We start from the raw sequence: 27,366 nt of genomic DNA, 5'->3' as shown, positions 1-27,366 counted from the left end.
ATGGCAATCTTCCCCGCTGCTACGGTTTGCCGTAAAAATTCATAAAGCTGGTTTTCCACTCAAAATTATCGTGTCCTCGGTCGGCAGTCATGCATACAATTTGGCCAGATTCTTACATGAAATACAAAAAAAAAAAATACTACAACAATCTATAAAAAGATCAGAATCAAACATACAAGATAGTTGGTTACTTGTTGAAACTATTAGTAACCCAGATAGCCAAGCCTGCAGGAACAGATTTTGAGCAGAGCATGCTATCAATTTTTGACGACAGAATGGCAACAAATTTTATACAGAGTCTGTAATATCCAACGATGTCGGCAAATTGCTGTCAGAAATCAAGCAGAGCTTGCTAACATAATTTGACAACAGATTGGCAGCAGAAATCGAGCAAAACCTGCTGATATAACTGACAGCAGATTGGCAGCAGAAATCGAGCAGAGCCTGTTGACATAACCTGTAGGCAGATCGGCAGCAAAAATCGAACACTATGTCCGTTACTTTATAATCTTAATTGCCATTTAAATGCCAATTTAAAACTTGCATTAATATGTTTCTATAGAAAAAAACGTAAGAAAAAAAGTTGTGGCAGTAGAAATTATTGAGAAATTAAATTATATCATTGTCTAATATTTTTGGCCAATCCTATATACATACATATATTTCTAATATATTAGGGATCGTAAGGAAATAAAATTATTATTAATTGTCAATACATTTTTAATAAGAGTTTAATTGTTCTCTCGCCGATATACATTGTATTGAAAGATTAAGTACTTTATTGTATTGGGCTACCGCGCGATAACGGTAAATTTGAAATAACAGAAATGATGCCTAAACTCTTATTAAAAATGTATTGACAATTATAATAATTTTATTTCCTTACAATCCCTAATTATATAAAAATATATGTATGTATACAGGCTTGGCCAAAAGTATTAGGCAGCTATATTTTTTTAATTTATCTGAAGTTCTTTTATCTATATTATTTCCTATTAGTTACTTGTATTATACATAAGTTTAAAGTTATGTATAATACCGGCAACCAATAGAAAATAATACAGATAAAAAAATTTCAGATAAATTAAAAAAGCCCAGACAATACGCTTGTCCGAAAACTTTAAGAGAACTTTTTAAAGAAAACATTTAGATATCTTGGAAATGATGTCAAAATGGTAACATTTATCAGAGATATCTAAGAGAGGTCTTTGAGATATCTTATTGAAGAGTTTCATTTAAGTTTCTTAAAAATGTTATCCTTATGACATCAGCTTAATGTCTCATAAAAGATATCACACAATGCTGTCCGATTTTTGAGCCGTCCATGCGCGTCGTAGCAGAAATCAGACAACATTATAACATCCTGAATAAGAAATCCATTTGATATTTAAAAAAATTATAAAGATAATGTTTTCAAAAATTACAGTTTGTTTACAATTACTGCGCACAAAAAAATGCACAAAATCTAAATTCATCATGTACTGAACAAAAACAGGATAATAGATGTACTATTCAATTTTTCTTAGAATATATGATCTATATAGTTAACCATCTAATTAACCATTTGAACGCTTCAAAGTATTAATGCTAAATAGATCGCAATTTCCATAAAATTATTATGGAAAAAGATAAATTTAACAATGAAATTAATAAGTAAATAAATTAATGCTATTTATTTTTAATATGTTTTGCAAAATTTAATTGCTTTTATAAAAAATAATATAATTGTGTCAGTTTATAACATTGGTATATGTAGACAATAACAAATACTCATACCGATGAGTCAAATTGGCGTAGCAGATAGAGTACAAGGTTCGTCATCCTAAGGTCCCGGGTTCAAAACCTACCAGCGGCAAGTAAGAATAAAATAAAACTATAATTTAAATTTAATTAATTAATAAAAATTTGTCCTAAATTTAGTATGTACTGTTAATAAAAATAATTTAAAAAAATAAAATTATTTATTTTTTTATCTTTAGTTGCATTTTAAAGATATCCGATTTAAGAAATCTTTTAGATCTGCTTGATTTCTGCTGTTAATCTACTGTCAGGTTATGTCAGCAGACCCTGCTCGGTTTCTGCTACCAATTTGCTGGCATAGCATGTTAGCAGGCTTTGTTTGATTTCTGCTGCCAATCTGTCGTCAGGGTTATGTCAGCAAATCCTGCTCGGTTCTGCAATCAATCTGCTGGCATGCCATGCCAGCAGACTTTGTCGACAAATCCTGAGCTTAATGCGGACACAGAATGCTATGGATCTGCAATGGGTATCTGATTGAATTTGCTGCCAAGCTGCTAGCAATCTGCTAGCATTTTGCTATTAGGGAATGTGACAATTAATTATAATGAGCTAGTTTCGCTGGACGTCGAATCACTCTTCACCAATATTCCCAAAGAACTCGTTTTCAATGCTATTAGGAAAAGGTGGACGGAAATCTCCAAAAACATTAAGCTTAATCTGGCCATATATACAATAGAGTTATCAAGGAGACATAATATGTTTTTATTTATCTATTTCATATCTCCATATACTTTAAACGTGTATCTCACTCCAGTCTCACAATTACTGTTAGTCAGTCACAATGTATTCCTAGTTTTGCTATCTTTTTTATCAAAATTGATGACTAATTCCCATTCAATTGTAACGAGGTCGGATATGTAAGTCTACTCGGATAATAAATTATAAAATTACGGCATAAAAAATTTTGTTTTTGTCTTGGGAAGATTAACTATATTCGTTCTTTTCTTTTAGTTTTAAGTGTGCGTTACTGATTTATAAGTCTTCATAATTATCATTTGTTAAGAGCCCAGGGGTACAGTTCCGAAAAGCGCAAACCTCCGATCGCGCTGAAATTTTAACCAAAGGTTACCATTGATTAGAGAAGAAAGTCCCTGAAAGGATTTTTGGCGACAAAGCCTCATTTGCCCCCCAGCCCCCTTCAAAGTTTTTACAGTTCTTACTAAATAACTCCGAAAATATTGATTTTAGAGAAAAAAAGTTTGAAACAAAAAATAAAGCTCATAAAAAGCTCTACAAAAAAGATTATATACATTTTTTACGTCAACTTATTATTTTGGCTGTTATGACCCAAAATAACGGGGGTCAAATTGACCTCGTCAAACATTTTTATAAATATTATAATTTCTATTTTACTAAATAAGCAAAAATTTTTTAATTTAAAGATTATATATATTTATTTAACGTAAACAAAAGTTTAATTGCAAATTTGAAAAAAATGTAATTTAACATAAAACAAATATTTCTATAATTTAAAATAAACATAAATATTACTATAGTTTAACATATAACACAAAATCTAATATTTTACAATTATTTAATTTTTTAATAGTTTTTTATTTATTAATTTATTAACTACATGAATAACACTTTTTTTTTATCTATCACAATTGATTAAAAAGATCTTGCTTTAAAAGTTGTACTCGACGTCGCCACATAAATTCGCACAGCGTGGAAAGTCGCAAACCTATGTGGTACTATACAAGGGTGGACGTCGTTTACTTTACGTTTCATAAATACGATACATGATGTCAGTGTTTTATGTAAATAAACGACATCCACGCTTATACAGTACCACATAGATTTGCGACTTTCCACGCTGTTCGTTTCCAATGTTTTCACATTAACCAAATAACGACATAAAATTGGTGGGTTAGAGTTAGAAAAAATACGGAGTGGGGGTGCAGGGGGAGGGGCTCCATGGGCGGAGCCCCCCCCCCCGCCCACGCATTCTCTGCACAATCCTTTGCGAATTTCCACGCAAAACGAGATTATAGAAATATTTCTGTTTATGTTAAACTGTAAAAAAATTACTTTTTTTCAAATTTGCAATTAAACTTTTGTTTACGTTAAATAAATATATATATAACCTTTAAATTAAAAAATTTTCGCATATTTAATGAAACAAAAATTTAAAAAAATGTTTGACGGAGTCAATTCGACCCCCGCCGAATTATTTTGGGTCATAACGGCCAAAATAATAAGTTTACGTAAAAAATGTATATAACTTTTTTTATAGAGCTATTTATGAGCTTCATTTTTTGTTTCAAACTTTTTTCTCTAAAATCAATATTTTCAAAGATATTTAGTAAAAACTGTAAAAACTTTGAAGAAAACTGGGGGGCAAACGAGGTTTTGTCGCCAAAAATTCTTTCAGGAACTTTCTTTTCTAATCAAAAATGAGCTTTGGTTAAAATTTCAGCGCGATCGAAGGTTTGCGCTTTTCGAAACTTTATCCGGGCCCAGAATCAAGATCGAAACGTTGTTATAAATTGTAACGAATCAAATAAATGCCAGTTGAGTCGACTTCTAAAATCTCTACCGCTGTGTTAATCACTACTGGCGAAAACTAGAATTCTAACCAGAATTCGAACTCCAACAATCTGTCATCTAACACAATTCGAGTTTTATTAGTTAATTTTATTAGTTAATACTGGAAAGTTAATACGTGTTTTCTGTACCAATGGGTTTTTGACTTTCTATGTGAAGCGAGGTCCATCCACTCCCTCCCTGCTTACAGAACAAAACGACATCCACGCTTTTACTGTACTACATGGGTTTGCAATTTCAGATTTGAAATTGTGGCTAAATAGTGACTTAAAATTGGTTGGGTTAGAGTTAAAAAAAATGCGGGGAGGGAGAGTGTAAGGAGAGAAGCGGAGCCCCTCCCTCGCCCACGCATTCTCTGCACCACATGAATTTGTAAACATGCAAATCACACATTTCATTGTATTATTAAGTAATGTAAAATATATATATTCTTCCACTAACCACAGAAACATTGCTGCAACGTTACATACTAACATAGTAACATTTCCCAGTACGTAGTTTTTAACGTTGTATACAATGTCATTATAAATAAACTTTGGCTTCAATTTGGAAATTTCGATAATGTTAAAATAACATTTTTGCAATGTCATTATAAATAATATTGCATTTTTTTTTTTAACATTGCGAAAATAACATTGTAAAAATGTTGAAATAACATAAATGTTAAAATAACATTGTAAAAATGTTGAAATAACATTTATAACGTAAGAAAAAAATTAAATTTACGTTTCTCAACAAGCACAGTTGTCGCACTATAGTCGCATTTGGCATTGCTCAACTTCTGCGATTAAAAAAACGGTTACCCATCCAACTGTGAACCATCGTCAAAGTTGCTTTACTTCAAAAACCATACGCTACCTAATACTTCGTGATGATCCATGAACACCTAATGCTCATGAATACATATTTGTTATAAATCTGTTTAATAGATGTCAAAAAGATAAAACGTGCAATTAAATAATATTTTTATAAATAAATATAAATTTAGTTTTTTTACTAATTTTTAAATATGTGAAATAACACACAAAATAACTTAAAAATATCTGTTTTTACTTTGTTCTTCTATAAAGCTGAAATCATGTAATTATAAAATATTAATAGAAAATAATAACGTGATTATTTTTTTCTATAAAAAAATATTTATATCAAACAATAAATAAATTAATGTAATTTCGGTACATTAAATACAATTATTTATAAATAATTTTAGTATTATATATGAATAAGTATTTAACTAATAAAATTTTAAACCTTAAAAATTTTTAAACTTTTAATTTTTTGTACCATTTTTTTATAAAATTGTATATTTAAAAAAATGCTATTTGCAATAAATTTTTTATTTAATAAAATTATTTTGTAGTTATTTTTTAATTATTTAAAAAATTTATATTTACATAAAACGTTAAAACTTCTACAAATTTTTACTTTTAGTAAATATTTTTACATGTTTATAGAAATTGTTTCCGCCAAAATGTTATTATAACATTAAATTAATAATAAAATTAATGTAACATTATTATGTTACGTTCTGGCAAAATTTTGCACCAGACGTCACGAATAGTCGCTCTGTGCACGAGTTGTCATAGCAACTGCACGTCGGCAAACTCGCTGTCAGGGATCGCTACGTCACGCGCTGCAAACGCACAGCTCTCTCCGGCGGCGCGTCAGCAATTAATTCAAGTCGTTAATAAACCATGCGAGTTATCACGAAACAAACACGATTCGAATAACCCTCAGACACCCGCGAGTTCGGCGACAACTCTGCACTCTCCCACGGCTATAGGTATCGGCGAACAACGTCTTACTAATTACAATAAGCAATTAGCCGAAAGGGAGCAAAGGGCCGTCGCCGCTAAAGTACTCAGCTCTTCAAGGGCCGTAACCGCAATGCCCTAAAATAGAGCCACCCCCTAGGTGCTTGAAACAATAAAAAATTGAGTTAAACAAATAGCAATCACACGTCCAAACGTGATTTTATGCGGGCCGCGAAACCCAGCATGAAAAACTGTGATTAGAAATGCGCAATTAAAAGACGCGGGCGATAGTTGCGCGCCACGGAAAATGTGAACACGCTTGCAAAAACTCAGTTAACGATTGTAAAACCAAGTGCAATAGTTAACTAATTAACAAATTAGGTGACAGGCGATCGATGATTTATCGCCTCGTCTTCCTAGCCCTTCACCTCCAAATGCCCTCACTTTCCGGTATATAAGCCGGGATTTTCGGAAAAAAAAATCGGAATTTTGCCTTCTTGTCTCGCGCTGTAAAGCTGTGAGCCTCGCTCGTGTAATAATTCGAACTTAGAATATTTTCAATTTTTGATGTTCAAACTTAGAATACTTTCAACTTTTGAAATTCAAACTTAGAATATTTTCGTGTTTCGTTCACGGACTTAAAATATTTTCATTTACTAAGAGAGATTCAAAGTGGCAACTCCCCGCTTACTTTATTAATACAATTTCTTTCATAACCGAAATAGCGACCACTACGTGCGCTATGCATGCAAACCCGATTGCGACTCAATGCTCCGAGCGATAAGATCTAGTGTTGTAAAGTGCGAGTTCTCATTAATTAAATATTCTTTTGTTTTTTTTAATTAAAGTGAAGTAGTGCTATTATCATATTCAAGCCGAGTTATTCTTTTTTTTTCTCTTTGTAAACTTCAGTGTGTTAAAGTGATCGGCGGTGCTTCGATATCTCTCTCTCCTTTCGTGGACAGTGTGGGAAGGGAAGGAAAACGTTGCTCTGCGTTCTTGCAAGAAGCGCAATAAAATCCCGTCTCTCCTGAGCAATCGCTTGTCAACGTTCTCTCGGAGCGCGCAGGTAGATAGCGTTCTCTTTCTATCTCTCTCGTTCTGTCAAGACCTATCCCGGAGGAGGCAAATAGCTAACGGTGCGGAAGGGGTGCGCGCTACCTGGCGTACACTCTTTCCCGTCAACTACCCCTGCAAAGACCTCGCGCCTTTAGCGCAGATGCGAAGTCCGGCGCGTTTCTAAGCGTTCCGCCATTCTAGACAGCACCGGAGCGGACACTTCGGTGCCGCTACAACCAAGCGCCTCCACGTCCGTGTATGGTGGCAGGTATACGTCTCCCGCTCCCCTCCAGTCTACGCTCTTTCGGCGTTCCAGCATCCCCCAAAAAAGTGTTAAGCGCTGCGTGAAGCACCGTCAACATCGCCCGTCGATTAATCCGCGATCTCCTATTTTACTTACACACGTTTATTTTAAATCACAAATTCATCTTATTTTTAATGAAATGGCATTCTCGCGTGACACTGCGAATAAATAAAAAAACAAAATAAAATATAACATTAATAAAATATAACGCAATCCTAACCTCGCCAGACGTAACAATTACATAAACATTGCAACACAAAACATGTGACAAACACAGGATTAGTAGACGGTAATATATGCATATAACAGATGAATATAATTATATATACAAACAAAATAAAAAAATTTAATAATTTATATAACATATAATTCGTATTATAAACACATAAAAAATATTTTAATTTATGTCTGTCAAATTATTAAATATTTAAATTTTATGTATTAAATAATTAATATTTCAAGAATATTTATAAAATTATGTTTAATAACATTTAAAACACGTATGTAACTCATGTTTTTAAAATATTAGGGCAGTAATATTATTTAGTAATGTTCGCACGAGAGCGCTCGATCACAGTGTTTTCGGGTGCCGCGCGCGAGCAAGGATACAAACAGCTCGCTCGCTCGTGGCATCCGCGTGATCTCGTCTTATTCGTATACCCTGAGATGCTCGTGTACGCGGAATGTCCTGGACCGAGCAGGAGCATTAGTCAGTCGGCGCTCAAAACTTATAGAAGCAAGACCGTCGTCTCCGCGAGTATCGCAAGTCTAGTGAGATCTCGCGTGTATGTTGAGTGCGCTTTCGCCTATTAAACTCGAAAGACACTAATTGCTCATTTGTGGTCGCGAACCGGTTAGCCGGCGAGTGATACACTGTAAAAGGCGGATTAAAAGCTGTTGCATCGCCGCTCCACGACGTACGTCGCGGCATGACAAAGAGACCAATCTCTTCATTGCGAGTGAACCCGCGTAAACTGTTTAAATATCGCGAACAAGCGACTAACTTTATACGTTGTTAAATCTAATGGTAATAAACGGCCGTCGTCGAACGGGCGCGGAAGGATTGAGAGAAACGAGGCGCCGCAACGTTCGCGACGAGTCGGAAACAATAAAGGAAGTTTGTAACGTCATCCAAATATTGTGAGTTTATTCGAACATCCCCTAGCGATTCCCCATAATCGTAACACGCACATTTGCGGACTCAACGCTAAGCCGCTCCGGCGCATCTGAAAAACGATTAGCGAACCAACGGAATACGCGTATGCACACAAGTAATATTTTAAAAACATTTATCAAACATTATGTCATAAGGTTTAATGACATTTAAAAAACTTATTAATAAATAATAAAATAAACAGGTCAATATGTCAAACTAATACTAATTTTCACAATATAATATAATATATTAAATCAAAAATACATCATTATAAACGCTATTAAAAACAACTGTGTTAAAATTGTTAAACAAATTTCGAAATGTTTCGGCTATACATAGTCCTCTTCAGTCGTGCCAAATTACCAATATTTATGAAATTAAACATGAGTAAAATAACGCAAACGAAACGTTTTTCTCGCATCATCCTCGTTGCCACAAAATAGGAACAATTTATAGCTTAATAAATAGAGCAGTTTTGTTGTCAAATCTATCTTTTTGGCAAAAAAACCTTGAAATTTGCATCAATATATTACTAGACAACAATTATTCATTGGATCTTATTTTTCATGAAATTAATAACAGACTTAAGAAACATTTCAATAATCAAGTAAAACTTACAGATTCCCAAATTAATCAAGGTACAACTGAAAGTCAACACATAAAGAAAAAATATTTCGTTCTACCTTATTAAGCAAATATTTGAAACCGCCTTTTCCTTTGTTAATAAAGATTTGTTCATGGTTGACTTTCGTTGTCTCAACAAATTAAACATGTTTATTAAGATGCAGAAGGATATAACCGACATAAATCTAAGGAATAATATTGTCTACAAAATATATGCTGTAAAAATTGTAACGCGTTATATGTAGGACAGACGAAAAGACATTTAAGTACTAGAATTAAGGAACACGCAAATTTTAAATTAGAATCGTCGAGACACTCCGTTGTAACAGAACACATGCTAAAAAATAACCACTTGTTTAATTGGGATAATGTTAAGATATTGGATTCTGAATCAAGATACCAAAAAAGGTTAATTTCAGAAATGATTCATATTAACGAACAAGTTAATGGCATCAATTTACAGAAGGACACGGAGTGTCTCGACAATTCATATTATTATTTGCTTGACATTTTGTCGAAAATGACTAACGGACAATAAGTTCGCTCATTCTGCCTCTGACTACCAAACATTACAGTCGTTTTAAACGCTTTGTAGAAACTGTTAGCTTTTTTTGCTTGTGTTAATATTGTCTGAAATCAACATATGTAGTTTATAGTTTTTTTACAATACGCATATCAATTTATAGTGTTCATAAATTACACGTTTTCTATCGGTTTTGATCTTTTACATTTCGGTAAATATACCGATCACGGGAGCCCGCCCAGATGATTTTGGCCTTGACATATGTTGTCAAGGTCACCTTTCTAAGTGACATTTAAAAGATTTTAGCTGTCGCACATGATTCGTTAGAAAGTTATTAACAAAAAAAGTTTCATAAATACGACACATAATTATTCAGTATAAGAGTATATCAGACAAGTTTGCAACTTTCTACGTGTAGCGAGGTCCACTCCTTCCTGCTTACAGAGCAAAACAACGTCCACGCTTGTACTTTACCAAAAGGGTTTACGACATTAGATTTAAAATTGTGGTCAAATAGCACATTTAAAATGTTTGGGTTAGGTTAAAAAAAATACGGAAGGGAGTGCAGGGGGAGGGACGGAGCCCACGCGTTTTCTAAGAATAACCCAACCAATTTTATGTCGCTAAAATTTATCCCATTAATAATAATGTTATTCAATAAAGTATTTATGTACTGTATCATATGGATTTTTGACTTTCTACGCGAAGCGAGATCTACCAACATCTCCTGCTATTTACAACGCATGAAAGTCGCTGCTTTACCAAAATACAATTAACATATACATCTCTACAAAAGATCCACGCTGTTCGTTTTCAATATTTTCGCATTATCCAAATAGCAACATAAAAATGGTTGGGTTATTCTTAGAAAACGCGTGGGCGGAAGAGGGGCTCCGCCCCTCTCCCTGCACCCCCAACCCGTATTTTTTCTAACCTAACTCAAACATTTGTAACAGACCACGCCCCGACCCGCCAACACCGACCGCGCGGCCCGACGAACCAGTCGCCGGACCGACATAAAAGCAGCGTGCTCGCACCACCAAGATAGCGTTCGTTTCGGCGACCTGCGTACTCCTTTTCCAAGCCAGCATTCCGTCCGACGAGATGCTGGGTATGGAGAAGATCGAGGACCACCGGAGGTCCAGGAAGCGCTGTCGAGAGCGGTATATAAGGCCGCCTCGACAGCGACGACTTCACTTCTCGTTATTCCGTCCAACTCGTTCCGACGAGAAGCCTAGACCCTGCGAGCCAGAAGCAACGGTGGAGTGTTCTCCGTCCTTGCCAAAAGTTCTCGGCCATGCTCGATCCCGCATCCTTCCGTCGAGTAGCAAGTCGAGGATGGAGAGTTCTCCGCCTTCACCGAGAGCTCTCGGTCGCTACACCGACGCAATCCCATATCCACGGGGGCCAATAAAACGGCACGGAGTGTTCTCCGTCTCCATCCGAGCGTTCTCGGAGCCGACACCTCTCCTGGAAAACCGCCTAAAATACGCGGAATCTTCGCCGGAATTCCGAGAAATGCATTGCACCCGTCAAACCGTCGGGTAAACACCCCGGCCCGCGCCGCGCGCCCACCGGCCACGAAGCTCCGAGCTCTACGCTCGGGACGATTACCGCCCGCCTTACCGCGCGCCGTCACCATCCCGCCGGAACAGCTGATCCGGCCGGGCAACCGACGCGAAAACACACCGGCACGCATATGTATATACCGATCTTGTAAATATCGCGAATTCATGTAAACGTAAGATTCTCAAATATATCTCTTTATCACCAAACCGCATTTGGTGTCTCTAAACCCTTTTTCGCCCTAGATCCTTCCCGACGAGCTAGGCCGTGCAAAGAACGATTGTTACACATTTTAAATTCGCTATTTGGCCACAATTTCAAATCGAATGTCGCAAACCCTTGTGGTAAAGTACAGGCGTGGACGTCGTTTCGCTCTGTAAGCAGGGAACCTCGCTACACGTGGAAAGTTGCAAACTCATCTGATATACTCCTATACTGAATAATTGTATCGTATTTATAAAACTTTTTTTGTTAATAACTTTTTTAACGAATCACGAACGACGGCTAAAATATTTTCAAGGTCACTCAGGAGGGTGACCTTGACAACATATGTCAAGGCCGAGGTCATCGGGGCGCGCTCTCCTGATCGGTATATTTACCATATTTTGGTTTGCGTTATTTTACTCATGTTTAATTTCATAAATATTGGTAATTTGGCACGACTGAAGAGGACTATGTATAGTCAAAACATTTCGAAATTTGTTTAACAATTTTAACACAGATGTTTTTAATAGCGTTTATAATGATATATTTTTGATTTAATAAATTATATTATATTGTAAAAATTGGTCGACATATTAACCTGTTTATTTTATTTTTGCTTAGCATTAACGAGCTCGTTTATTTTTTTGTTATTAATAAATGTTTTAAAAATATTTTAAAAATATTAGGACAGCAATATTATTAAGTAATATTTTTAAAATATTTATCAAACGTTATGTCATAACGTTTAAAAGCATTTAAATAACATCTAATAAATATTTTTTAAATATTTTAATAATATTAAGACAGCAACATTATTAAATAACATTTTAAAAATATTTATAAAACATTAAGTCATAATGTTAAGAAATTTCTCTAAAATTAACATTTAAAAAACGTTGATCAATGTTTCTTGCTTATTGGGCTGAAAATTAAGATAGAAAATAGTGATTGTGCAATTTAATTTCTATATCAATAATAAAAATATAAAAACTATAAATTTCCTATTTGTACTGTACTACATGGGTTTGCGACTTTCCACACGTAGTGAGGTCCATCCACACGCCTCCCTTCTTACAAAGCAAAACGACGTCCACGCTTGTACGGTACTACATGGGTTTACGCTTTGATTATATAAGCATAGACTGCCAATAGCTAACTTCAAACAGATAACTAAGATGTGTCGCGCCACCATCGACCAATTAAGAAATTCGAGAACTAAAATAATGTCAACTGTTATGAAGCCTGTGCTCAGAGCATTTAAAGTTTGTCAACAGTATTCAGAATTATATATTAATATTAATAATATAGATGTTTATTAAAGTAACATTTTTACTGTTTTTTTTTTCAGATTTTCCAGTGATAAAAATAATACGAAAAAGTCATAGATTTCTAAGGTATCCATAATTAGATACGTATAAAATAATAATAAAAATACGTTGCAGCACAAATTTTCAATTTCTTTAAAATAAATAAAAATGCTCCAAATGTGTTTAATAAAATGATACATTGATAAATGTTAATGCAAAACATGTTATTTTAAAAATATATAATACAATATATTTAGAAAAATATAATACATTTCTTCGACATAACCTAACAAAAACTATTATTTTTCAAGGTCAGTAATTTTATTTGTCTATATTAATATAATCGTTAAACGTTTTCTTTATATTATATATTTTATATTGTATTAAAAATTTTATGTTAAAATTTTGTCTTATTAAAATGTTTTTTTATTCAATGTAATTTAATTTTAAATATCTAAATACATGTGCTACATTTTCATTATTTACGTTTAACAATAAAAGTTATATATATATATTTGTATAACACTTATTTAGATTCTAAATTTTTCTTCTTAGACATTACATTATCTTTATTTTATTACTTTATTTTCATTAAAGCTTACAATTAGTATTTGTTATATACTACTTATAAACTGATGTTCATAGCTACAGTCTATATTTAAAATCAATTTTTAGTTTATTTTCACATACTACAAGAATTATTTCATTGGTTATGATTATATATATTTTAAACATAAAATCCGATTATAAACTCTGGTTATAGAATATAATGTGTATTTTATTTTAGTTAATGCTTGTTATGATGTGTTTATATTTCCCGCTCTTTGGTCAATAAAGCGGAGGTCTAAATCTCGGAGATGTTAGTTACAGATCTCAGTACAGAAGTGAATGGGAAAACTAGAGCACTAACAGTCCATACTTATATAGTCAAAGGTTTCCGACGTTCCACGCATAGCGAGGTCCACTCACATTCCCTCCCTGCTTATAAAGCGAAAGAACATTCACGCTTGTACTGTACTACATGGGTTTGCAACTTTCCAAGCTTAGCGAGGTCTACTGGCTTTATTACACTTTTCAATATTTTAATTTTTTTTAATAAGTTGAGTAAGCATTAACTAATAAAACTTGATGTGTGTTAGATAAATTATATAAAGTTTTGAACATTTAACGTCGTTTTTCTTAAAAATTATTGTCTTTACAAAAATCAATAGGACATAAAATGTGTATTTCGATGAGATCTATAACCTTTATTTTAAGTATTTTTAGAAATTCTCATTATTTTCGGAAATAAATAAAAAAAAATCATGATTTTTATGGTCTTTCCACGGTTTCGCCATAAAAATTAAATTACACTGGCGCAAAAAAAACAAAACAAAATTTCTGACCGATTTTTAGGCAATTTTCAAAGTGATGCAACTTTGCGAAAAATCATCCAAATTACATGTACTTTTTTTTTAATTAAAGGGCAAAGACTCTACTTTGAAAATTTCTACGCGAAAGTTTGATTTGTTAAGTGCGAACCTTTTGTATCACATGAAAACGAAACATGTGTTTTTTAATTGAAAAAAGTAAAAGTTTGTTATCATTTTGCACAAGTTTCTCATTAAAATCTTGCTAATATTAATTCAGATTCTTAAAGTTCATTCTTTTCTAAGCAATTAAAAAAAACATGTTAATATGATGTTTTTGTTGATTGCACGCGAGTTTGAAATTTGCACTGCATTTTAAGGTATTTTAGCAAATAAATACGGTATTTTTTGAATATCATAAATTTTGAGTATTAATATAATATTGCACATTGATTTTATTTATGTTGAACTCAATCATACCGCTGTCATCAAAGTGACCCGATCTGCACCACGTGGAGAATGACGATCGGATTTTGTACATCATGTGGCCCTGAAAAGGCTGATTTTTTAAAATAAAATTTGAACTTTTATTTTTTATGTATGAATATGTGTATACGTTTACGTGTATGTGTGGGTTTATGAGTATAGATGAATGTGATCTTCTGTTGACTTCAGTGAAATTGGTGCGTCAGCTATCCATTATATTCAGATCAGTAAGTACAAATTTCCACCAATGAATTTCAGAGCCACATGATGTACAAAATCCGATCGTCATTCTCCACGTGGTGCAGATCGGGTCACTTTAATGACAGCGGTATGATCGAATTCAACACGAATAAAATCAATGTGCAATATCATATTGATACTCAAAATTCATGATATTCAAAAAATACCGTATTTATTCGCTAAAATACCTTAAAATGCAGTGTAAATTTCAAACTCGCGTGCAATCCACAAAAAACATCGTATCGACATGTTTTTTTTTAATTGCTTAGAAAAAAATGAACTTTAAGAATCTGAATTAATATTAGCAAGATTTTAACGACAAACTTGTACAAAATGATAACAAACTTTTACTTTTTTCAATTAAAAAACACATGTTTGGTTTTCATGCGATACAAAAGGTTCGCATTTAACAAATCAAACTTTCGCGTAAGGATTCTCAAAGTACAGTCTTTGCCTTTTAATTAAAAAAAAAATACATGTAATTTGGATGATTTTTCGCAAAGTTGCATCACTTTGAAGATTGCCTAAAAATCGGTCAAAAATTTTGTCTTTTTTTGTGCCAGTGTAATTTAAAAAAAACCGGAGGTATGGGCTTTTCAAAAGTTTATCCCTTTAATTTATTCATTTGTAACAAAAAGACACTACTGCTGAAAATTGTAAGTAAGTCGAAACGATTTATTAATTTGCATTATAATAAGAAATTCCACTAATTTTTTACATCTTTATTCGCTCGTTTTTGGCCTGTACTCCTTTATTGTTTTTAAAAACATTTATTAATGTTTTTTAAATGTTATCAAACATTATGACAGAACGTTTAATAAGTATTAAAAAAATATTACTTAATAATATTACTACACGGAGAGAATTTTCTCTTACAATTTAAGCTGATAATTGTGGGATAACGTGTGACCTCGAAAAATTTTACTATACTGTTTAATAAAATTTACTAAACGTATAGTAAAATTTACTATGCTTTTAATACAATTTACTAAAAGTATAATAAATTTTATTAAAAAATATAGTAAAATTCCTCGAAGTTATACATTATCCCACAATTACTAGATTTTGAGGGTAAATTTTAAGAAAAAATTCTCTCCGTGTAATATGTTAAAAATATTTTAATAGCATAAGTTACACGTGTTTTAAATGTTATTAAACGTTATAACAGTTTTATAATTACATTTAAAATATTATTTAATAACATCTAAGTAGTTCTATTCTAAATAATTTTACAGACATAAATTAAAATATTTTTCATCTGTTTATAATACGAATTACATTATATAAATTATTAAATTTTTATATTTTTCTTGTACATATTCATATTTATGTGTTATATACGCATATATCAAACAAAATACTTTATTTACGACATTGCGCGTTTTTTAAATATAATTAGTTCTTGTCTTCGGTCTAGGAATTCGTTTTGTCTGTTGAATACCGTCTACTAATCATGTGTTCGTCATGTGTTTTATGTTGCAAGGTTTATATAATTAAGGGGATCCTAAAGTCGAGGCCGAACTCTGACGGAGTTGCAGCGCCGCCTAAACGGAATTAAAAAATCGATAACTTATCGACATTTTTAATTTGATAACTTATCGACATTTTTAATTCCGCTCTGTATTACCCTCCAATTATGCATGCAGAACAGGTTTGTGTCCAAACTCAATCTCGATAGAGTGAGATAGAGAGAGAGAGAGAGAGAGAGAGAGTAAACCAAAAAGGATAGACTATCTCCGTCTCTATCGAGAAATGAAAATGTGTTCGGTTCTCAATCTGAATCTGGACAGACCTGATGTAGAGCAGCATATACATATACATGTTGTGCTCTGTATATAAACAAAAAATATTTTTTCCAATACCATCTAAATATAGACGCTTCAAGAATTATTTTTACTTGTGCCGTCTAAATAGATGCATTTGATTTAAATTTTTGTTTCTAGTACCATCTAAATAGATGCTTCAAAAAATATTAATTTTACCTGTGCCATCTAAATAGATGCATTTGGTTTAAATATTTGTTTTCAGTATCATCTAAATAAACGCTTCAGGTATTATTGATTTTACCTGTGCCGTCTAAATAGATGTATCTGGTTTGAATATTTTTTCCTGTACCATCTAAACAGTTGCTTTAGAAATTATTCATTTTACCAGTGCCTTCTAAATAAATGCATCTGGTTTAAATACTTTTTCCTGTACCATCTAAACAGATGCTTCAGGAATTATTCATTTTATCAGTGCCGTCTAAATAGATGTATCTGGTTTAAATACTTTTTCCTGTACCATCTAAACAGATGCTTCAGGAATTATTCATTTTACCAGTGCCGTCTAAATAGATGCATCTGGTTTAAATATTTGTTTCCAGTATCATCTAAATAAACGCTTCAGGTATTATTGATTTTACCTGTGCCGTCTAAATAGATGTATCTGGTTTGAATATTTTTTCCTGTACCATCTAAACAGTTGCTTCAGAAATTATTCATTTTACCAGTGCCTTCTAAATAAATGCATCTGGTCCACGCCAAAAATTTTTATGAAATTCTGGCACTTTATATATCGCGTCCGTAACATTGATTTCAAGAAGGCTGTTTGGCGACGGGCGATGGGCGAATGCCTACCAATCTGTCGATCCGGGTTCAATTCCACCGTACTTTTTTTTTTATCTAATACAATCCATAAAAATTTTTTAAACGTAAGACGAGATTTACAAATTATTTTAAATTTTTCTGTACAAAATTATTTTTTTTGATACTAATAAAGCACAATTATTATTTACTTTTCAATAATTTTTTTTATACGTATTCGAAATAAAAGAGAAAAATATAACGTTATTTCATTGACAATTTTTTTTTATTTTTCATGTAATATTATAAATCAAAATTAATTAGAAATGAAAAATTTAAAGTTCAAAACTTTTAATTTCATTTATTTATTATTGCAAATTTTTTACCCAACCGTACGAACGGTTGGTCTCTTCCATACTTTTTACACAACGCAAGAAAAAGATTGTGTTATTGAAAAAGCGTTATATTTTTCCTTTTCATTCCGGATACGATACGTATAAAAAAATAATCGCAAAAAAAAATAATTGTGCTTTATTAGTATAAAAAAATAATTATTTTGTACAGAAAATTTAAAACAATTTGTAAATCTCGTTTTACGTTAAAAAAATTTTTTATAGATTGTATAATTAAAAAAAAAAAAGGTATAGCGGAATTGAACCCGGATCGACAGATTGGTAGGCGCTCGCCCGTCGCCCGTCGCCAAACAGCCTTCTTGAAATCAGTGTTACAGACACGATATATAAAGTCCCAGAATTTTCTAAAAATTTCTGGCGTGGACTCGTAATAAAATGTGCTTCATATAAAAATTTTGTAACTTGTACGTATAAATCAAGTCACCTCCGCTTACAAGTGAACATTAAGGAACAATACTACGCTTTCAGATTGAGCGTAGGCGTCCTAATAAAAAAGTTGTACATTGGAAAACATTTCGTGTCTGAAAATTTTGCACGCGCGCGCTTGGACGTACACATGCGTATGCGTGCTCTCTCTCTCTCACACACCCAAAGCAGGCATTCATGCACCAACAAAAATGATGTTGTATGTAGAGGTATAATGAGAGAAAAAGAGGGAGAGGGAGAGGGAGAGGGAGAGAGAGAGAGAGAGAGAGAGAGAGAGAGAGAGAGAGAGAGAGAGAGAGAGAGAGAGAGAGAGAGAGAGAGAATATGCGGGCGTAAGATTTAGAGGTAAAAGGGAGCGAGGAAGTGCTGGACTACGGTAGCGCCGCCTATCTAAACATCCGTGAACTAATTTACCGCTATATATAACACATTTTATGCAGGCACACAAAATTTTCGGACACGAAATGTTTTCCAATGTGCAACTTTTTTTTTAGGACGCCTACGCTCGATCTGAAAGCGTAGTATTGTTCCTTAATGTTCACTCGTGTGCGGAAGGGACTTGATTTATACGTACAAGTTGCAAAATTTTTATATCAAGCACATTTTGGTACGAGTCCACGCCAGACGCCGACAATTTTAAAACTTTTTTTCGTTTTTTGTATAAAATTGTTACTTCCGCATATTGTTATCGTCTATACTTAAATTGTGGAGAAGGATTTTTAATTCTGTAAATTTAATAAAAAGAAATCCTTTGGTAAAAATTGTCGGTAAAACAGACGACTTTAGGATCCCCTTAATAATGTTACACTATTTTTGTTATTAATTTAATGTTATAAATAACATCCTGGCAAAAAAATGTCTACAAATATCTAAAAATATTTGCTAAAAGTAAAAAGATTTTTTATTGTTTTATATAAATATTATTTGTAGAAATTTTAAAAAAACCCACATATTACTATTTTCTATTTTATAATTAAATAGTTTCAGTTTCATCAGAAAAACAGATAATCAAAGCAAAAACAGATATTTTTATAAATTGTTCCACATGTTACTTCACATATGTAAAAATCAGTAAAAAAACTGTAAATTTATAATTATTTATAAATATATTTTTTTTAGTAAAAAAATATAGTCATTGAAAACTAGCCCATTAAAAAAAATTTATTTAACTACAAGTTTTATTTTTCTGACATCTATTAAACTGATCTATAAGAAATATGTATTCATGAGCATCAAGTGTTCATGAATCATTATGAAGTGTCAGGTTGCGTAGGGTCTTCGAAGTCAAGCAACGTCGACGGCGATTCATGGTTGGATGGGTGACCGTGATAAAAGACTGCCCAAATATACATATATAAGAAAAGGTATACATTTCTTTTCGTAAGTATTAAAACTAAAGAACAAATAATATAACCTCATTTCAAGAGCACTTTCGTATAAAATAACTTAATATTAAAGATATTTATTAGTATTATTAAGTATCATCCTTTAAACATATATATATATATATATATATATATCGCATGGTATATATATATATATGTATACACCCTGTGTATATATATATGTATATGTATATATATATGTATATATGTATATATATATATATATATATATATATATACACAGGGTGTTACAAAAGCATCGGATTTGCTTAGCACCATGCGATAGAGAATGAAAATCTAAAAAGAAATGTCTAATACTATTTTTCGATACGGTAAATAGTTTCGCCTTAATTCATCATTGTTATAAGTCAATAAGCGCAGAAGTACAAGAGAAAGTCAGTGACGGAGAATGCGTGAAGTTGACTCCTTGATATTAAAAATTGAAAAATGCTTCTAATGCTAATAATTATCAATAAAATTATTTGAAAGGCTACCAAAATTTTCAATAGAACTGTCGGTTACCGTGACATATTTCCATTTTGACGGAAAGTGTCATAAATAGAGCAAATAAATGTTTGAAAGCTAATAGTGGACACTTTGAGCATTTGTTATAAGAAGCACTTGTTATAATGTTTTATCGTTTTATAATAAATAAATTCAATTACCATTGAATTTTTTCTTACTTTGTCTAATAGACAAATCTTTGTAAGACCTATAGCGGTAAAATTTTTTCGATAATCGACAGTTCTGGTAGCCGCCTGAAGAATTCTATCGATGAGTATTAGCATTCAAAGCTGTAAACTGCAAAATAAAAAATTTCTTTAGTTGTAGATACAAATTCGAAAATTTTCTAAGTTCCGCCAAAATGGAAATATTTCTCGATAAGCGACAGTTCCATTGAAAATTTTGGGAGCCTTCCAAAGAATTTTATCGATAATTATTAGCATTAGAAGCATTTTTCAATTTTTAATAACAAGAAGTCAACTTAACGCATTCTCCGTCACTGACTTTCTCTTGTACCTCCGCGCTTATTGACTTATTACAATGATGAATTAAGGCGAAACTATTTACCGTATCGAAAAATAGTATTAGACATTTCTTCTTAGATTTTCATTCTCTATCGCATGGTGCTAGGCAAATCCGATGCTTTTGTAACACTCTGTATAATATATATATATATATATATATATATATATATATATATATTTGCTATAATATATATAAACATTTAAAAAATGTCAACAAATTACTCGTAGCAACTATATGTGACATTTATTGGTGTATATATATGTATATATACATTCCACTTGACAAGTAATGATGTACATAGCAGACGACACATTCCGATCGGTTATTCAGTCATGTACGACATGTACATTATATACTGGTACGTTTAGGGAATCAAGGTTAGCAGTCTAGTTAAGAGTCTAGTATATTATAGAAATCTGTGGTCGCTATTATCAACGTGGAGTTCTCGCCTGAGGGATTAAGAATGTATCGGACTGACGTTCAAAATAGCACAAAGTTTCTAAAAATTTGTGAAATTGTTCTTTTAGTTTCCCTAATATACCGCAAAAAATTAGAAACGCATCCACTAAACGGTTGCTGAGTTATAACTATTTTAATCTTCACTGATTTTACATGGTATCCTTTTCTATCTTATGGAAAAAGACGATCTTGACGGATAAAACAGCTAAAAAAATATAGAAGAAATAGTACCAGTGTTTTTTTGTACATCTAGTATATAAATAGATGAAAATATCTACCAAGTTTCAATTGTCTTCACTACACCGTTTTAAAGAGATAAAATATAACTTGAGATAATTGTGCATTTTCACTGTCAAAAGTTTAAACTCATAAGTGAATAAAATCGCAAATACGTGAAAAATACCTTTGTAAGAGTAAAAATAAAACTCCAACTATCGTTCAAGTTTCTTACATCTAGATTTACTATGCGTTAGGCGTAGATATTTAAGTATTTCAAATTTCATGCACTTTTGTCTAAGATTGTATGTCCGATACACCCTTAAAACGCCACGCAAACCTTATCGCATTTTTTAACTGTTAATTTGTTAGTTTTTTGTTAATAAAACGTAATATGTAATTAAATTTGTAACGAACCACACCCATCGGGCGACCAACGACCGCGACCGGCCCGGCAGACTAACCGCCAGACCGCAATACGGGCATCGGGCCGTAATAAAATTCTATAAACCGACGAGACAACGACGGTCTCGACGACCGCCTCTCTCCCGCCAGCATCCCGATCGACGAGATACGGAAACCGGAGGGACCCAAAGACTCATGGAGATCCCCGAGTCTCCACCCGAGTGGGTATAAAAGAACGCTCCGGTGGAGGTGCAGATCACTTCTCGATCCATCGGCACCGATTCGTCTGATATCGAGAGAAGATCTTCCGAACAAACAGCAGGGTAGAGTTTTCCGCGTTCGCCGAGGGTTCTCGGCATCGTTCGATTCAAACCCTATCCCGAGCCAGCAAGCCGAGAGTGAAGTGTTCTTCGCCTTCGCCGAGGGTTCTCGGCCGCTGCTCACTCTATTCCTTAAAAGAATAGGGCGGACTAGTGGGGTGGAGAGTTCTCCGTCTCTCTCAAAGATTTTCGAGAGTCCGTATACCGTCTCCCTTACTCATCATCGCCGGTAGACAGAATTCGCCGAATCATCCGCGTACACCGCACCCGCCGCGCACCGTCTACCAAAACACGGGTTACCACGCCCCACCGCGCCGCGCATTTCACCAACCTCCAGGCTCGAGCGTCCCGTCATGCGGCCTACCACCGTAGCGTCTCGCGTCCCTCGAACACCACGGAACACATCGCACGATACAAACAGCTAATCCAAAACAGCCGGCCAAAAGAACGCGTAGACACACAAATCTGTATATAGCCTGTATATAAAATGTAAAAGTTTAGTATTAAAATATATATATTATTAAGATCAAAACTCAAACTTTTGCTGTCTCAAAACCTTTTACTGCCGTCGCGCCGAAAAATAAACCGACAAACTAGTCCGTGCGGGAAACAAGGTTGTTACAAATTTTATAAATTGTAAATTATTTTAATTTAAAAAAATTAACTTGACCAATTCTGTAAATCAATAACAATAAAGATGAAATAAAACAACTTACTTTTACAGAGAAAATATTTCCGCGATGGCCCGAATGAAGTACAAGTTTTTTTTCATAACGAAAAGGATCCCATAAGATAATGTCTTTATCATCTGACGCTGACGCAAGAACTCTGTATAAATAAAATATATTTCAATTATCAATAAAATCATTGTTAAACAACAAACAAAAACGTATTATCACAATATAAATACGTACTGTCCAGTTTCATTCCATTCTAAACAATTAACACATCCTGAATGACCATTTAATTCTTTTTCTAAACCTAGACGTAATATTAAATTTTCAGTAACCTGTAGTTTTTGTAGAATCGTATGCGTCACTGAGTCCTGTATTAAAATATGTAATTTAATGTACAATTTAATATAGAATTACAGACATTAGTAAACGTGCAATACCGCTCAAAAGTTTCAATAAATACTTTTTTACAAAAAAATAAATACAATAAATAATTTGCCGAATGTATGTATTAATTTGGTCTTTTTTAAATATTCAAATTAAAGAAATTTTGACATACAATTTAGGTTAATATCAATTTTAATATTTAATTTAGTTTCCATACAAAGAACAAAAAAAAAGAAATTCAAAACAAACATTAGTGAGCAAATATTCAGTCAAGGTTAAAAACGGTAAGCAACGAATTTATTTTTTATTTATTGTGTAAAGAAGAAAGAAACAATCATAGTTTACAGAAACAAGTAATAAAAGTGTTAGTAGTATAATAAATATTTTAACACGCTAATATTATTTTATTGATGTAATCTAAAAGAACATTTTTTCAAGCACATGTTTTATTCTTTGGAAATGTATAGAAAATTAATGCACAAAATTTGTATTAATTTGAGTTAATAAATATTTAAAATAATACTTGCATTTAGATCAAATATAGATAGCCCAGAAAGACATTAAATGAAAGGTTAACGATTCTAGAATGTGTCTGCAAAATTTCAGGCTTCTTTATCGTTCGGTTCCGAAGATATATGTCCGAAAACTTTGCCAATTTTACATGGTAATAATAGGGAAAGAATCAAATTGCACATTCATAGAATGTTCATATTTCTTGACTAGATAAACAAATAAAAAACTGTTTAATTGATACAATAAAAATGTCTAAAGATACTGACGCGACACTAAACTGATTAACCGTACCGTATATAAATAAAACACAATTTTTGACAAACTTTCGGCAACTTTTGATTATGAGAGTCATGGACGTTTTGAATGGCTGCTTGGCAACGTCGCACGCGTAAACTGACGCACAAGGCACATGTCCTACCATTCTTCGTTTCGTTTCGGAATGACCTTTGCGTCGAGGCTATTCGCTCATGTTTACACGCACACACAGTTTGGTTATAACGATACACCAGACGTTCCGACGAATCGCAACGTTGCCAAATATATAGTTTAAACTCTAGTCAAATTTATGATGCCGCTTTGATATTTTTGGTTTATAGCGACGGTTCAATGAGAAAAAACCTTACAAAATAACTAATTTAAATGTATGCTGATTTTTACATACTAAATTATTCATATTTTTCACTAATAACAATAGTTGCCTTTGTGACTTCAAAGTACTGCAAGAACCACCTTAACATACGTTAAATATTATATAATATATACTCAGATGTAAATTACATCATAATTACATCACATTAATTTGTTGATAAAAAATTTGTTAATTCCCTATGTACAAATTTTTTATCGTTATCTTTGTAAGAATACGAAGAAGAAATTATTGCCGTGAGTAGCGCCATAAGGGGAATACAGTTAGAAGCGTATGTAACAATATAGAGGTATTTCTAGCTCTAAAAAAATGCGTTTTTGGAATATATTTTATCATATATTAAATTTGTTGTTAAATATGCTTTAAGTTTTGCTATAAAACAGAGGACTCCCCCCCCCAACCATATGGATTTTAGTTCTCGGCCAGATTGTCTAAAATTTTAGTATATTATACTGTTTAACCTGCCGATCAAGTCTCAATGGGAGATCTAAAAATCAATAGTTTTGGAGTTATAGAGCTCGGAAGTTTCGTATTAGCCATTGCTGCATGGTCTCAGTGTGAGTCGAGATACAATTATTCTTAAACTTTCCTAGGGGAAAAATGGTTTCGAGAGTGGGTTATTTGGGTTATACATACCCAGATAGCCAATTACTTCTACGATACAGTAACCGTACGTCGTACTCTTTGTATCAGTACTGTATCTACTACGTGAAGTGAAACAAAGTAGAAATGGCAAGAAAAAAAAAACCGCGTTAGATTTAAAAAGGTGTCCGACCTGACAAAAATGAGGTGGCTCTCTTGACATGGAATGCTCCACGCACGCACGCACGCACGCACGCACATTTCGCAGAAACAAAGAAAAATGTTTTTAACAAAACATTTAGTACAAAAGAGAGAAATATTTTTAGACACATTAGCAATTCCAGCAATTTCGTTTTCTGATTTATTATTCCGTCATCATCGCCTGCGTTGAATCACTGTAGCATGGACACTGAGATACAGTGTCCAGGACCTACGACGAGAATGTTGCAAGATTAAATAGTAGTGACGGGGTCAAAAAAATGATTCATTATCTGATCCCTACATTCAAAACCTACTGCAAAAATAATGTATGTGCTCATGTGTGTCTATGTATGTAGGTATATTGTCTATACGACAATTTAAGCAAAAAAATTATTAAATGGTTCAACCTAAGTAATATAAGGAAAAAATCACAAATTCAAGATAAAACTTTTAATCAAATTCTAACTAAGTAGTATATACTTTTGGATGGTTCAACCTAAGTATTATATACTAGGTGTGTCAAATTCAACCTAAGTAATATATACTAAGTGTGTCAAATTTAACTTAAGTAATATACATTCCTGAAATGGTATAACTTTGATTATTAAAGTGACAATTATTTTAAATAAAAAATTATTGTATTTACACACACAAATTAACTTCTCTACAAAAATAATGATATGTAAATATTTTGCTCCAATTAAGAATAAACATTACAAAATAAGAGCATTAAGTTTTTTTCTCTACAAAAATAATGATATAAAGAAATATATGCGCCAATCTATAAAAATAGATGTTTATTCATTGGCTGGCATTCATAGTTCGATTTTTCTTTAAGCTTGTATCAGACTAAAGATTAATATTAAGATTAAATTGAAATGTAACCAATTAGGAACAAAACCAATATTTTTTAACTTTGCTTTGAATGATCAAATTCCAATTTAATCTCAATTTCAATTTTTAGTCTGATATGGCTTTAAGATTGTCTTAAGTTTATCGTTAGATACAATTTTGTTAACTATAAAGGTAATTTAATTATAAATTTTAAAAAATCTTAAATACAAGATTAACCCTCTGCCTACACATGGGGTTACGGTAACCCTAGTCGATTTTGAAATGCCCGCTACTTGAAAGTATTTAGCAAGGGGTGATGGAACTGGGGAGGAAGGTTGAACTGTGCTTTACTTATTCCTCTTTGGCCGTTGTCAATGTTCTGAAAACAACAGAAGTAGGAGCATCAAAAGGTGTGTGTTGGGGTTACAGTTACCCCATGTGTAAGAAATGTAACAAAAAATGAAAAATTTCCAAATTTAAAGAATAAATAAAAGTTATTTTTTTGTTCATTACGTCTCATTTACGCATACAATACTTATATATATTACCAATGTCGCGATCACTTTGCAAAAATATGCTGCAATTGTAGCATTACAAATTAAAATTTTTTTCTATAACAAATAAAAACTTTTGTAATAAATATTTTTTGTATTAATAATTATGTTTTTGTGTATTAATAATGATTAGGAGGAATAATGGCGTCGGTGAGAACGGGTGTGAATTTGGAAGCTCCGAAGTAAGGGAGTAGTGAAGTGATAATGGAGGTGAGAGGGAGAGTAGGAAGTGAAAATTCGGGTAGAAGAGGATGAGTGGTGGTCGGGTGATTGGAGGGAAGCAGGAGGACGACGGAAAAGGAAAGATATGAAAAGATATCGTGATGGAGTTTTGGAGATGAGAAGAACGAATGTGGAGTGAAGTAGCCGTGAAGAAGAAGAGGACAGTGAGAGGGCGCTGAGAAGAAAGGAAAAGTCGGTTGGCAGGAGATGAAGACGGGAACGAGGAAGATGACGAGGAGAGGAGAGAGATGGCGCGGATGGAGAGGATGGTGGAAAACGGGTTGGCAGGAGTGAGGCGGCAGACGGTAGCGAGCTTTGGGACGCAGATTCTCACAGCACGTGGTCCGTCGGAAGGAGAAAGATAGCCGACGCAGAACAGTAATAGCAGAGTGAGAGAAAGCAGATGAGGTGGAAAATAGAGACAGAGATTTAATAATGAGGGAGAAGAGAATGGGAAGGATAATGAAGGAGACGGAAAAGGACAGAGTGAGGGAAGAAAGTGCGGTCGAGAGGAGAATAGATAGAGACTGAAGAGAATTAAGAAAACAGAGTGAAAATGCCAAAAGGGCCTGAAAGAGGTTAGGAAAAGATTTAGAAGTCTGGAGGCGAGACTGGAG

At 33.0% G+C, this 27,366-nt stretch overlaps 2 long non-coding RNA genes across 3 annotated transcripts; both read right to left on the bottom strand.

Annotated features, from left to right (window-relative positions):
- Positions 1-23,213, bottom strand: LOC114254544. 2 transcript variants are annotated; one of them, XR_004965144.1, is made up of 3 exons: positions 23,051-23,213; positions 22,853-22,964; positions 1-111 (listed from the first exon to the last, which is right to left on the bottom strand). It is a non-coding gene; the product is annotated as an uncharacterized LOC114254544 (long non-coding RNA). The 2 variants fall into 2 exon arrangements; XR_004965143.1 differs by lacking the exon at positions 1-111 and adding an exon at positions 21,656-22,612.
- Positions 2,479-4,575, bottom strand: LOC118648013. The gene is made up of 2 exons (XR_004965145.1): positions 4,249-4,575; positions 2,479-2,835 (listed from the first exon to the last, which is right to left on the bottom strand). It is a non-coding gene; the product is annotated as an uncharacterized LOC118648013 (long non-coding RNA).
- Positions 23,214-27,366: the final 4,153 nt, after the last annotated feature.

Source organism: Monomorium pharaonis, unplaced genomic scaffold (assembly GCF_013373865.1).
Source record: "Monomorium pharaonis isolate MP-MQ-018 unplaced genomic scaffold, ASM1337386v2 scaffold_126, whole genome shotgun sequence".
NCBI lineage: Eukaryota > Metazoa > Arthropoda > Insecta > Hymenoptera > Formicidae > Monomorium > Monomorium pharaonis.
The sequence above is the reverse complement of the archived record's forward strand: the minus strand, read 5'-3'. Positions and strand labels throughout refer to the sequence as shown.